The sequence below is a fragment of the Perca fluviatilis genome, chromosome 12 (assembly GCF_010015445.1).
Source record: "Perca fluviatilis chromosome 12, GENO_Pfluv_1.0, whole genome shotgun sequence".
Lineage (NCBI taxonomy): Eukaryota > Metazoa > Chordata > Actinopteri > Perciformes > Percidae > Perca > Perca fluviatilis.
Window position 1 is genome coordinate 33,574,579 of NC_053123.1, and position 13,694 is coordinate 33,588,272.

The following is a 13,694-nucleotide window of genomic DNA, read 5'->3' on the forward strand; positions in this document are numbered from 1 at the left end:
ATCAAGAGTTTCCCAAAAAGCCCAACATGGCGTCCTCAAATATCTAGTTCTGTCCCCAACTCAAAGAGACATTCAGTTTACCTGTGTCCCCAGAGGAGAGACACTAGAACAATATTCACATTTAGCAGGCTGACATCAGAAAAGTTTGTGACTTGAAATTACTCAAACCCGATTGATTTATCAAAGAGAGTGAAAAGGATCGGTTCACTAGTTGATGACTAATAATTCATCTTTGCAGCTCTAAAAAGACACCGTGTCAAGAGTTAAACTGTATTTTTCCCGAAACTGGCTACAAGGGAAAAAGATGAGCTCAGACTGAGGGAGGCAAATGCAGTTTGGCTTGATTGTGTTTTATTTTTTAAGATTATGTTTCAGGGCATTTTTAGGCTGTTATTTGTATGGGACAGCTGAAGACATAGAAATGGGAGAAAGGAAATGACATACAGCAAGGGGCATGAGTCCGAGGTAACCACCACAGCGGACCCGCAGCACGTTGAGGATAAACCTCTATATATAGGTGAGGCGTCTACCAACTGGGCTATCTGAGAAGCCGATGACTCAGTTTTAGGAAGCTGGATGGAAGATGGAGATGGGATACATTTTTAAACAAGTACACGAGACTGGTCCTGAGAAAGAGGTGGAAGCCAAGGGCTGAAGCTCGCCTTAAAGCTGCATTCTCTATATAGCGTCCATCAGACAGCATGTGGTATTGTATTGATACGTATGATGTGTGTGTGATGATGTATTACGTGTCACCGCGCGTGTGTGATGGATGATGATGGTATGTTTATTTGTGACGTAGTGTGTGTGTGTGTGCATGTGTGTGTGTATTGATAGTTATGTGCTTCGATGTATGCTGATGATATGTGATGTGTGTGTATGTATGTAGTAGTATTATTGTGCGTATTGTGATATTGTGTGTGTGTGTGTGCGTGTCTGCAATGACGTATTGATGATGATAGATGATGATGATGTATGATGTATTGTGTGTGTGTGTGCATGTATGTGATATGTATGTGTATGTATTACTTGCGTGTGGGTATGGATGATATGATGCATGTGTTATTATTGTGTGTGTGCGTGATCTGAGTGATGTGTATGTATGTATGTATATGTATGTATGTGTTATTAGTGATGATGTGTATGTGTGTGCGTGTGTGTGTATGTGTGTAGTGTATGGATTATACCGGCGTGTCTGTCGCGTGTGTGTGTAAAATAAACCTCAAACCGTGAGGAGTCCCAGGCTTAGGGCAGGAGAATGTGTGTGTTGTTTGTGTGATGTGGTGTTGTGTGTATGTGATGTGTGTGTATGTTGTGTGGTGTGTTATTGTGTTTTGTGTGTGTGTGCGTGTGTAGCATGTGTGTGTGTATAAACCTCATGTGAGAGTCCGAGTATGGCAGAAGGTTGTTGTGTGTGTGTGTTGTGTGTGTGTGTGTTATATTGTGTGTATGTGTGTGCATGCGCATGAGTGTGTGTGTGTGTATGTGTGTGTGCATGCGTGTGTGTGTGTGTATGTGTGTGTCTGTGTGTGTGTGTGCGCGTGTGTGTTTGTGTATATGTGTATGTGTCTGTGTGTGTGCGTGTGTGTGCATGTGTGTGTGTATAAACCGAGAGTCCTGAGGCGTCGGGCAGAATGTGTGTGTGTGTGTGTGTGTGTGTGTGTGTGTGTGTGTGTGTGTGTGTGTGTGTGTGTGTGTGTGTGTGTGTGTGTGGTGTGCGTGAGTGTGCGTGTGTGTGTATATGTGTGTGTGTGTGTGTGTGTGTGTGTGCGTGTGTGTGTGTGTATAAACCTCATGTGAGAGTCCTGAGGCGTAAGGCAGGATGGGTGTGGAGTTGTGGTGGTAGTGTGGTACGATGAGTGTGTGTGTGTATGTGTGTACAGGGGTGCGTGTGTGTGTGTGTGTATGTGTGTGTCTGTGTGTGTGTGTGCATGTGTGTGTTTGTGTATATGTGTCTGTGTGTGTGCATGTGTGTGGTGTATAAACCGAGAGTCCTGAGGCGTCGGGCAGAATGTGTGTGTGTGTGTGTGTGTGTGTGTGAGTGTGTGTGTGTGTGTGTGCGTGAGTGTGCGTGTGTGTGTTTGTGTGTGTGTGTATATGTGTGTGTGTGTGTTTGTGTGTGCGTGAGTGTGCGTGTGTGTGTGTGTGTTTGTGTGTGTGTGTATATGTGTGTGTGTGTGTGTGTTTGTGTATAAACCTCATGTGAGAGTCCTGAGGCGTAAGGCAGGATGGGTGTGGGTGTCGACCTCTCGAACTCCACCAGGCACTCATAAATCTGGAGAGACAAAACAGGAAATGAGGTCATGGCTGGACGTGGATGTGCACGGTGACATCTGTCTGCTTCCGGGGCGGTGGCCTTTGAGCGGGTTCGTACCTGCAGCAGAGCCGCGCAGCCACGAACCTCACCTGCTTCGATAGCAAGCGCTCAGCCACCGCCGATGTTTCTGCTGATGGCGTGATTGGCGTGTCCACCACACTGGACAGCACCTCACTGATAATACAGCAGCAGAAGTAATGATCAGAGATACATATACATTACACATAAATAAATGAATAACAAAGGCATTTGATTTCAAAAGGGAGAAAGCGGCGTCAGTTACCAGCACTGGGAAGTTTGTGATTGCAAGTTTGTTAGGAGTTAGGGTAAAGTAGGATCCCTGCACAGCCTCTTTTTCGATTCCAGAGTCGATTCTTTTCTATACTTTTTTTTTTTGACAATTATGTTTTTTCCAAAGTTTTTGAAGCTTTTCAAAACAACCAAATTCAATGAAGAGTGAACTGATAATTTATGTTCCTTTTTAAGAGTTATTTTTTGAAAATGGGTCATATTTGACGGACGAGGGGGTTGATGGGTTGCAGAATTGTGGTGATGAGGCCACACACCGCAAACAAAAAAAAGCCACCAAAAAAAAAAACCAACCACAAAAAACACACAGAAAAAAAGAACGCAAAGAGAACAAGGAGAAGACAGAAAAAAAAAGAAACAAACAAACACAAAGCCCCAACAAAAGCCCAACAAGCAAACAAAACAGCCACAAAAAAAAAGCAAAAAAGCAAAGAACAAAAGAGGTGAAATGACCCATACACCTACAAAAATCTCTTAACAAAGACACACCAACCCAATAAAACCACAACACCAAAAAAGAAAACAAAAAAAAAAAAAACAAAAAAAAAGAGAAGACAGAACCTGCAGAGGTTTAACAAAGTATTACCCAGTGGAGGCAAACTACCTCAACACAAAAAGAGTGTATTGACAAGTCCCAATTTAAAGGCAACAAAATAGTTCCATTGACCATTATAGAAAAAAGTGAAAAATAGCCACAAAAGCAACAAAAATGAAAAAAAAGTAAAAAAAGTTGAAAAAAAAAAAAAAAAAAGGCTGGATAAAAAAAAGTATGAAGTGAACATAAGTAAAAGGATGAAAATAAAAAAAAGCCATAAATTGTAGAATATTGAAAAAACCACAAAAAAAAAAAGAGAACCAAAAAAGGGCGACCAAAAGCCAACAAAACCCAACCCACCGTAACGTCAAAAGTGACGCGTTGAAAATGCCGAAAAAGTGAGCTTCGAACGAGCCCTAAAAGCGAGCATCCAAAGTTTCAAAAGTGAATGTGGGAAATGCCAGAGAAGTGAACTTTGAAAGCCAGCATCCAAAATACCAGAAAAGGGTAAAAAAAAAGTATTGCAGCGACAGACAGAAGTCGCGGACCTGAAGTGCTCCTGATGTAAGCACCATACAAATAAAGGTATTATTTTTATAAATGTATGTATAAGATGAACACTGGCAGCAGAAAGGGAAAGAAGTAGGGCACCATGTTACATGCGGGATACAAGAGTCAACAACGGACTAAATATTCTTTAACAGCAGATGTTTGGGGCTGGAAGTTTGTCCTGAGCAGAGGATGAAAAACAGACCTGTTTTGGGCCAGACAGGATTAGAATGAGTGAGGAGCCCTGACCCCCCATCCCCCCCCCCCAGAGGGACACTAATGCCATCTGAATTAGGGTTTTAGATTAGATTCAACTGAAATTAAGCCTGGATTTAGACTCAAGTTCAGACTGAACTTGAGTCAGACAATAAACAATGAATGCAGTCAATGACGGTCACATATACAGATGTGTCGTGTGTTTTTGTGTGTGTGTGTGTGTCTGTGCGCGTATGCGTGTGTGTGTGTGTGTGTGTGTGCGTGTGTGTCTGTGTGTGTGTGTATGTGTGTCTGTGTGCGTTTGGTGTCTGTGTGTGAGTTGTGTGTATGTCTGTTGTGTGTGTGTATGTGTCTGTGTGTGTGCGAAAGAGTTGTGTGTCTGTGTGCGTGTGTGTGTGCGTGTGTGTGTCGCTGTGTGTGTGTGTGTCTGTGTGCTTGTGTGTCTGTGTGTCTGTCTGTGTGCGTGTGTGTATGTGTGTGTGTGTGTGTGTGTGTGTGTGTGTCTGTGTGTGTGTGTGTGTGTGTGTGTGTGTGTGTGTGTGTGTGTGTGTGTGTGTGCTTGTGTGTCTGTGTGTCTGTCTGTGTGTGTGTGTGTGTGTGTGTGTGTGTGTGTGTGTGTTTCTCACCGTCCTCCATAACTTGCGTCATGGTGATTGTCCAGACCCCGCGCAGAGGAAAAAAGGCTTACTTCACTGAAAAAATAAAAAATGACAACAACTTTTAATGTGAATCAATCTGTATGAAGGTAAATATGGTGCAAAACGGAAAGCTTGTAGAATACAATGAGAACTTGCAGAACAAAAAAAAATTGAACTTGTATGTTAAATTTGCACTTGTAAAATAAAAAGTGCACTTGTAAAATAAAAATTTGCCACTTGTAAAATAAAATGTGCACTTGTAAAATAAAAATTTGCACTTGTAAAATAAAAATTTGCACTTGTAAAAATTATTCACATTTGAAGTCACAAAAGAAAAAAAAACATGAGAGCTTGTAAAAAAAATCTGAACTTGTAAATTGGAATTTGCAACTTGTAGAAAAAATATTCAAAAATGTGTAGATTGATATTTGCATGAACACAATGACAGCTGCAAACTTGTAATGCAACATTTACTCATGTACTTTTTTTTCCCGCGGTTGATTTTCCATCACAACCACAACTCAGTGATTACAACCTCTCGATCTGTCACTGTATGCGCCTTCTGATCACAAAGAGGCGAATCTGCGCTCGACTTTTGCAACACTTGTTGCGATACATTTGGTGCAAAACTAATTTGTACCTGTGGACTTAGGGCGTGGAGCTCTGATCCAACAGAACGGGGAAAGCAGGGTTTCTATCGCCAGATGAGGACAACTCTGTCCGGCCTCGACCTGCAGTCGGAGCTCTAGAGCCGGGACACAGAGAGCCCCGCACCCGGTAGCAGCTCACCGCTAGCGGGGCTCTCTGTGTCCCGCTGGAGTCTGACTGCAGGTCGAGGTCGGCAGCGAAGCTTTCTGGCAATAATAATAGCGGCTCCGCTGCTCCGCGGCCGATAGTCGCCCGGGTGACGGTCCGTCTGCAGGACCTGGAGCTCACCGCCAGTGTTTCAGTTTGACTGTTAAAAAGTGTTAAGATAATTAAAAGGTATTTATTTAGAATCAGGCTGGTTGGTTAGTTAGCTAACGCTAAGCTTGCTATTCAACCAGGCTTCCATGCGACATAGCTAATTAAACCGGACAGAGTTGTCCCTCATCTGGCGATAGAAACCCTGCTTTCCCCGTTCTGTTGGATCAGAGCTCCACAGCCTAAGTCCACAGGTACAAATTAGTTTTGCACCAAATGTATCGCAACAAGTGTTGCAAAAGTCGAGGCGCAGATTCGCCTTTGTGATGCGAGAGAGCGCATACAGTGACAGATTGGAGAGGTTGTAATCACTGAGTTGTGGTTGTGATGGAAAATCAACCTGAGTAAAAAAAAAGTACATGAGTAAATGTTGCATTACAAGTTTGCAGCTGTCATTGTTGTTCATGCAAATATCAATCTACACATTTGTGAATATTTTTTCTACAAGTGCAAATTTCAATTTACAAGTTCAGATTTTTTTACAAGCTCTCATGTTTTTTTTCTTTTGTGACTTCAAATGTGAATAATTTTTACAAGTGCATTTTTATTTTACAAGTGCAAATTTTTATTTTACAAGTGCACATTTTTATTTTACAAGTGCAAATTTTTATTTTTCAAGTGCAAATTTTATTTTACAAGTGCAAATTTTAACATACAAGTTCAATTTTTTGTTCTGCAAGTTCTCACATTGTATTCTACAAGCTCTCACGTTTTGCACCATATTTACCTTCATAAATCTGATCTGATGCATCAGGATCATAACCTAAAACATCAAACGTGACATAATATAAAACCTTTTATTGGGGCCCGAGCACTGAACAAGTGTGAGGGGTGTAAGGACCCGTTAATCACTCCCCAAAATCTGCACATGCATCAGGACTGATTGAAAAAATTGAAAAATGTTATGGGTTTTGTGCTCGGCTGTGACAAAATGGCTCAATATTCAACAGTTTTCAAAGTCAAAGCCCCCTCACTTTAACAAACTCCTCCTACAGATGTCATCCGATCAACTTCAAATTTGATCTTTGCAATCTACAGACCTCGATGATGAAGAGTTACTAAAAGCTTGAGGTTTCTTATAAAGGCGTCGCCGTGGCGTTTTTCCACGGCAACGCCTTTATAAGAAATCCATGAAACAGCCCATGAAACAGCAAGTTGTTGTTACTCCAATGTACATTGTCCAATCTGCCCTAATGACTTCTCCAGGCCATGTACTTGCCAATATTGACTCATAGTCATAGCGCCACCTGCTGGCAACAGGAAGACAGCCTTATATTCCAGGCGCTGGACTTGGAACCCATTTTACAGCCACAATATCTCATCCTACACCTTGTATCATATATATATGTGTACAGTAGTAATGCCCTAATTGTCAGTGTTTCTCTTAAAGCTGTATTATGGATCAAGTTGCAAAAGAAAAATGACATTATCACCTTATAAAATTGATTATTCCTAAACCCAGCAGTCACAGAGCAACATGAGGATTCAATATGAATATTCATAACTTTATGTTTTTGCACTCAACCCATTCAGCCTCTTTTTTTCTTATGTAACAGTTACTTTGTGTATATATACAGTATATATATATATATACTGTATATATTTGGTTATCTGTATTTATTGTTTATTTCATATTAACGTTTAATATATCTGTTTGGGTTACACTTTACTTGAAGGTATCTACATAAGAGTGACATGACACTATCATGAATGTGTCATAGACATTATAAACAAGTCAAAAACGTTTATGACATAACGCTTCTTTTAGTAGGTGTCATTTGGTTTTCGTCATGACAAGTTATGGTCAGAATTAGAGTTAGGGTTAGGGTTCATGTGTCATGACTGTGTCATGACAAAGTCATGTCACTCTTATGTAGATACCTTCAAGTAAAGTGTTACCTCTGTTTGTTTATGTATGCACCTTTCACAAAGGCAAATTCCACATCAGTGTATCCTTTTCTGATTTCTGATTGTCCACCTGATAAAAGTATTATATATTCTGTCTCTTTAGCTGCTAAATGCTCCACAATGTTCACCAGCTAGTCTCTGACTGTATATGTCTGCTTTACTTCCTCAAACAGCAGCAGGTTGCTAAATGTGGGCTAATTTGATGTTACGTATCCTCTTTAGCTTCTTATCTTGGCTTCTGTTCCCACCTACGCTTTCCAGGAAGAGCTTCCATTACCTAGATCTGAAAATCATCGAAAGACACTGATGATAAATCTGAGCCGGTCAGTGGCAAAAAAACAAACACTTATAGTTTGCGGCTGTCGGTTGTTCTTGCTCAACCAATTTAAACAATTTTTTGTTCACATTTGTCACTTAGACAACCAATGTATGGGGAAATAGAGAGCAGGTTGAAAAATAGCAAAATTACCCTTTAAGTGCTGAACAATAACTCTTTGCGTTCACAGGACGTCTTTATGTTTTATGTCCCAAATACCCGTACGGAAATTGGAAAAGGAAAATGTGTGTATTCTATAATGAAACGTCAATGGAGATATTGAACAGGGAAAATCCCTTCCAGGATCCAGAGCCATTCAAAAAGTGTGCGCTCACTGTTGAGCTTTATTGGATGGATTGCCACAACATTGGACAAAATACCAGCAGATGACTTTACTTGCAGGGCAGATGGATTTGTCGTGATAACACTCAAATATCCATCCACGCTTCAAGTATTCTCGCATTGCAAGACCTTCCTCCACAGCACTATGGAGGAAGGTCTGGCTTCTGGGAGAATAACGTGCTCTGGTTTATTGACATTTATTGACATTTCTCTAAACCAATCACAATTGTCTTGGGCGGTGCTAAGGTCACAGAAAACTCAGATTGGACAGATAGTCTAGCTAGCAACACAGAGACAGAGGAAGGGGACGGACATCCAGCAGAAAAAGAGACATCCAGCGGAATTTCCAGTGGCACCAGAGCAATCCCGGAAGTCTGCAAGTAATGCGTTCGTGTCTGAACAGCAGTGGACCAAACCAATCGGCATCCGGTGAGGAGCTACTGGCAGCTACAGGCGTGGTTTAGGTGTATGTGAGGCGCAGCCCTCCGGGTAAGTGCACCGGGCATTGAAGAAAAGTGAACATAGTGTCCAAACAGTGGAACTACAACTCTGACCTGTCAATTGATGCCCTCTGGCCTAGAAGACTATTTCCCACTGACTAACAAGAAGAAAGAGATGTCTGTAAATCAGTGGAGACTTTTTTTTTTGAGCATCACAACCCCCGCAAAATAACTTGTTTCACTGACAGAGTTTGATCCGTTCGGTCAGAAAACATTTGAAAAGTATAGAAGAGCCACACGATTAAATCATTTAATCCCCATTCGAGTTAGCACAACGATAAAACAGGAAGTAGCCGGCTCGGCTGGCAGAGGTCTCTAGCGCGCACTGTGCGTAAGCAGCACCGATCATCCGGGTCATTTTTGGCTCCCTGAAGGCTTCATACGCCACTGTGCCACTCTCATAAGATTGAACAGGACTCCAACGCTGTATTCAGTTTTCATCATACATCCATAGTGCGATGGCCATCATTCAAAACAACAATGGCGGATGTGATAGACAGATAGTTCAGCCCGCCCTTTCCCAAACAGTTTCCAGTGATGGCTTCTCAGATGGTTCTCTGTTAACGAAACAATGGTCCCACAGCCCAATGGTCCCACAGCCCAATGTTCCCACAGCCCTATGTTCCCATAGCCCAATGGTCCCACAGCCCAATGGTCCCACAGCCCTATGTTCCCATAGCCCAATGGTCCCACAGCCCAATGGTCCCACAGCCCAATGTTCCCACAGCCCTATGTTCCCATAGCCCAATGGTCCCACAGCCCAATGGTCCCACAGCCCTATGTTCCCATAGCCCAATGGTCCCACAGCCCAATGTTCCCACAGCCCTATGTTCCCACAGCCCAATGTTCCCACAGCCCTATGGTCCCACAGCTCTATGTTCCCAACGCCCATTGGTCCCACAGCCCTGTGTTCCTACATTCCTATGTTAGGGTTAGGGTTACATTCCATCTGTAGTCCATTTCTGCTGGATAATAGGTTGGGTGTAATTGGCTACCAAATTGGGAGAAAGGGGGATAAAATCTGATACAAATTTATAAAAAAGGAAATGTGGGAACATATGGCCTAATTTTGGAAAAGAATCTTCGAAATGTGGGAACACAGGGCTGTGGGACCATAGGCACGCTCCCAACAAAATCATCTGGTGCATCAGGTTAACAAACTACATTACTAAAGATTCTGTGTTTACCGATGATTAGCTCATGTTAACACGCTAATCTATGCTAAACATTTTCCCTGCTAAACATAAACATGTTAGCATGCTGATGTTAGCATTTAGCCTCACAGAGCTGCAGACTCAGTAGTCCTCAGTCCTCCTTTTAAAAACTCACTCACACATGAGTCAGAACTGTAAAATGTAGTCAGAACTGTAAAATAAAACTCACCGCCTCTTTGTCGTCCTCTTCCTCTGGTCCAGTTTGTTTTCAGCGTGTGAACGCTGAAGTGAATCAGCAGCAGCCAGTGGTGACTGACATGTATGTGATTTTACTACCAAACCAAAACAGACACTAATCCTCTCTAACCCGATTTAATCCACCAACCACCTCTCTCTCTTCTCTCTTTCTCTCCCCCTTCTTCTCTCTTTCTCTTTGCTTTCTTCTGTTATATTTTTAAAACAACTTTGTTTTCTGCCCGTCTTCCTGTCACAGTCTGTTTCTCTCTGGTTCGCTCTACATCTACGCCTCTTTACCTTCTCGCTCTTCTACCCTGTAGCTCTGTCACTCCATCCTTTGCTCGCTCTATCGCACACTTTAAGCACTTCTACAACAGATCACAAAGCTTCTTAACTCTTAGCTGCTTTTAGCCACACACACACACACACACACACACACACACACACATACACACACACACACATCCACGCGGCAGGTCAGATAGCTCAGCACTAGCAGGCAACACAGCGTTAAGAGGGCAACCGTAGTTGCGATGTATTAAATCCTGCTGCAACATCTGGGTCTTCAAGAGGCCAGCTGTGTGTGTGTGTGTGTGTGTGTGTGTGTGTGTGTGTGTGTGTGTGTGTGTGTGTGTGTGTGTGTGTGTGTGTGTGTGTGTGTGTGTGTGTGTGTGTGTGTGTGTTGGGGGTAATGGTCACTGGATCAACTCCTCAGAGATTAACACTGATCCTTCAGAAACAGAGAGAGGCCACAGAAACAGCCAGAATTAAGAAACATGGCTCCCAATGTGAAAATATCAAACCTGTCAAGGATTCACAAATAACCGCTCAGATAACCAAAAGCTAAAATGTATATTACTAAATCATGACAAGTCAAAGATTATTATTATAGCCCAGTATCACAAAGCATGCCTCAACGTGGTTGGTAATGTATAATAAAAACAGTGATGAGCTACATTAGCAAAACACACAAAACATTTAGAAGTGAGACAGACACATATAGGAAAACCAACAACTCTTTAATATGACCCACACATGCATTTTCCAACCTCATATAAACGGGGTCAGCCATATATTCCCACATCCCAATCGCCCACAGCCCTATGTTCCCACATTTCTAAGCTTTTTCTTAAAAATTAAGCCCTATGTTCCCACAGCCCTATGTTCCCACATTTCTAGGACATTTTCAAAATTAGGTCTTGTGTTCCTACATTTCTCTTCAAGGGTTAGGGTGGGTTAGGCATTAGGCGAACATAGGGCCTCATTTTGAAAAAAATCTTAGAAATGTGGTTACATAGGGCTTTGGGAACATAGGGCTGTGGGAACATAGGGCTGTGGGAACATAGGGCTGTGGGACCATAGGCATGCTCCCATCTAAACCAGAGAATATTGCAGTTTGGTCAGGTTTAGGCACCGAAACTACTTAGTAAAGTCTAGAAAGAGATGGTGGTTTATTTCTAACTAACTAACGTGCTGTAGGACATTGTGATGCCAAAACAGGAATGTCAAAGATTTTCTGATTTCTTTGGTAAAGCGCCAGCTTCTAAAAAGAGCAAAATGGATGATCGGTGGATTCAGCAAAGCATGATTTGGATTGTGATTGTTTGTTTGTGTTTGTTGTTGTAGACCTTTAGCATGCAATTGATTTGTTCTTTCTAAATTCAATGAGGAAATCTCAAAACCAAGGTAAAAAAAAAAAAAGAAAAGAAATCTTGTGCCCTCTTTTAACCCTTGTGTTGTCTTCCCGTCGACCGTGCAACTTTTAGTTTTTCTGTCTCAAAATTTTAAATTGAAACTTTTTTTTTTCAACCCTTTTGCTGCTTTTCTCGAATTTTTTGTCACTTTTTGCGACCTTTTTGTCATTTTTTCCGATGTTTTTGTGGATTTTTTCTGCACATTTTTGTCACTTTTTTCAATGTTCTTTTATCAATCTTTTTCTTCAAATGCTATAAAATTGAATAAAACACCCAAATTCAATGGAAGTAGTAAACTGATCATTTATTTCACCTGTGAAGAGCGTCGTAGGGAACCATCGACCTTATTTTTTTGACAATTTGGTTGAAAGAAACCCAAATTTCTGATATATTTTTGAAAATGGGTCAAATTTGACCCGAGGACAACAGGAGGATTAAACGTGTATTTCAGGGTAAGGATAATAAGGATAAATCTTTCAGGGGGAGGGGTGACCAGAAGTTTCATGACATGACATTTCACTGTCAGTTTATATTATAGGGTCTAACAAAAGGGAAGCCAATGCTGAAGCTCCTTAAAGCTGCATTCTCTCTCATTTTCAGCAGGGGGCGACTTTGCTGGCTCCAAAAAGAAGTCTGTTTCTATAGAAGTCTAGATGATGTTTTCCACTTGAATCTCAGAGCATAGCCACATTTGCTTCTTGTAAATTTAGGACTTTTCTTTGATTTCCTATTGATTAAAGCTTTTCAGTGTTTACAAGATATAAAAAATGTAAACAATCAAACATCAACCCACCAACACATGTAAATCATGGCTGGTCCCTTTATATATTTACCTGAAAGGAGAAAAAGAGAAATCAATTACAACACATTAAAATACAATATTGTATCTCATACATTCTTTGCTTCAATTTTTCCTACAAATATCAAGAAAGGATAACAAATAGAAAGAAACTTCAAAAAAGACTTTTGGAGAAAGTTATCTTATGTTGTCTAGTTTAAGATATTGCATAACTTATTTGAGATTGCTAAAGCGCACAATAAATCAAGCTTTAAAAAACAAGTAAAGCAACATCTAAGTGCCCTAAGCCTGTAACTACTTTGTAACTACTTTTGTACTTTTTAGGAATATTTATATGTATACAAAGATGTTGTAAGATTTAACTTTTCTACATTCAGTGCGTATGTCTGTAGTGTAATATTTATAACAGTATATGAAGAGGAATATGTATGTTCTATTTGCAAGAAGGAATAATGCTAGTTATACTGCTCTTATTTTAAATTAGGGCCCGAGCACCGACAGCGGCGAAGGCCCTATTGAAACTGAAGGAATTATTGTTTCTTTCTTTCTTTCTTTCTTTCTTTCTTTCTTTCTTTCTTTCTTTCTTTCTTTCTTTCTTTCTATTCTTTTCCCGTCAAATGAATTGGCTTTTTGAGGAGCTTAACATATTCAAAAACTTACCAAATTTGGCGGTCGCATCAAGTCTGGTGAAAATGTACGTATTTTATTCTAACCCTACACCTACCCCTACACCTACCCCTACCCCTACCCCTAAACCTAACCCTAACCCTACCCCTAACCCTAAAGAAACTACTGTCAATGTTAGGGAGTAGGAGAGTGTTTTCTTTCTTGCCGTTGTCAAGATCCATGTATTTGTCAATTACAGTTTAGGGGCCCTATTTTAACGATCTGAAACTCAAGTATGAAACGCAAAACGCAAGTAGCTTTGTGGGCGGATCTCGCGCTGTTGCTATTATACCGGCGGGATAAATGACTCTTGCGCCCGACGCAAATCTAAAATGGGTTGGTCTGAAGTAGCTAGGTGTGGTTTGGGCGTAACGTGCAATAAACCAATCAGAGCGTCATCTCACATTCCCTTTAAGAGCAGGGCTTGTTCCGTGGCGGATTGCTATTATGGGCGGATTTGCCTGGCGCACGCCAGCGGGAGCTGCTGATGCAAGATGCGGCAAAGTAATAAATGCCCGTCTTGGCCGGGTGGCGATGTTTGCGCGGCCACT